Below are 1,395 nucleotides of genomic sequence, written 5' to 3'. Positions count from 1 at the left end.
ACAGACTATTAGGAAGGAGTTAAACAAAATATATCCTGTGTTAGAGGCAATAGAAGATATAAGTAAAAAGTAAATCAGGAAAGAAGGGAAGGCAATGATAGAGTTGAAGTAAGGATTCATTTTTAAAAGAAATGTTTAAAGATGGTTGCAATATTGGGGAAACCAAGGAGAATGAGTTTGGGCCATAGCTCTTGAGGAACAGGTGGGAAGCTGGGCTGAAGACACCCAGGAAAGGCCCTGAGTTTTCCCTCAAAAGAAACTGTGCTCGCTTCAGCAGCACATATACTAAAATTGGAATGATACAGAGAAGATTAGCATGGCCCCTGCACAAGGATGACACACAAATTCGTGAAGCGTTCCATATTTAAAAAAAAAAAGAAACTGGGCAGTAACTGGAGCTGAAGGAACCAAGAAAATATGGATGTCCATGGCTTAGACATGGTGGGTACCTGGTGCAAAGTAGATGGATCAGAAGAAGTCTGGTTTAAAGGTATTAGAATATGGTGGAGCATTTGCCTTTAATCCTTTTAGGCAGAATGCCAAAAACCTTTTGCATAGAGACAAAAAGAATATATACATATGTATGTGTAAATAATAGCAGGCAGTGAGCATGTTCGTATGGTGGAAAGACCATGAATATTGGAGGCACACAAAACTGTGAATCTCAGCTCATGCTTGATGACTTCAGGCAAATTGTTATTTTTACTACTATTAGGCATGATTTCTAACCATTTTCTATGTAGCAGGCACTTTATATTCATAATCTCTTCTAATCCTTACATAACTCTATAAATAGATATGAGTGTTACCTTTAATTATCTTTAAGTTAAATTAAGTGGTGAAATTAGGTGGTGATAGGTAACAGTTGAGAAGTAATGAGAGCTGTACAATTTCCTCCCATGCATTTATATTGCTTTATCTTATTTAAGTATAGTGATGAGTAATGTTGGTTAATGCTTCTGTGGGGCTGTTTTCACAAAGAATTTCATTTTGTAAAGAAAAATATTAATGTTTATTTAGTGCTAACTATATGTCAGACACTGCTTTACTTTATATGTATTTACTCTTCAAAATAATACTGTGAGGAGTTACTATTATCTTCACTTTTCAGATGAGAAACTTAGGCCCAGAGAGCCTAAGTAACTTGCCTAAGGTCACACAGCCAATAAATGGAGAGGCTAGGAGTTGATCCTGGGAGTCTGGCACTGGCATTTCCGTGTTTAATCATTATACTACACTGCCTTACAAAAAAGACCAATAAAACAACTGAATGAGAAAAACGTGCTAATTTATCTTCCACTGCTCATGATGTATATGGAAAGCTTGGTTATTTGGACCTTGTGATCTAACCCATGGCCACTGCTACCTCCCTAATGCCAGCATATCTGAATTGCA

At 36.8% G+C, this 1,395-nt stretch overlaps 1 non-coding gene across 1 annotated transcript; it reads left to right on the top strand.

Moving 5' to 3' along the window:
* The first annotated feature begins 261 nt into the window (after positions 1-261).
* LOC144309225 (U6 spliceosomal RNA) lies at positions 262-368 on the top strand. Its single transcript, XR_013375287.1, has one exon. It is a non-coding gene; the product is annotated as a U6 spliceosomal RNA (small nuclear RNA).
* Positions 369-1,395: the final 1,027 nt, after the last annotated feature.

Source organism: Canis aureus, chromosome X (genome assembly GCF_053574225.1).
Source record: "Canis aureus isolate CA01 chromosome X, VMU_Caureus_v.1.0, whole genome shotgun sequence".
NCBI classification, from domain to species: Eukaryota; Metazoa; Chordata; class Mammalia; order Carnivora; family Canidae; genus Canis; species Canis aureus.
Note: the sequence above shows the minus strand (reverse complement) of the source record. Positions and strands in the feature narration are given on the sequence as shown.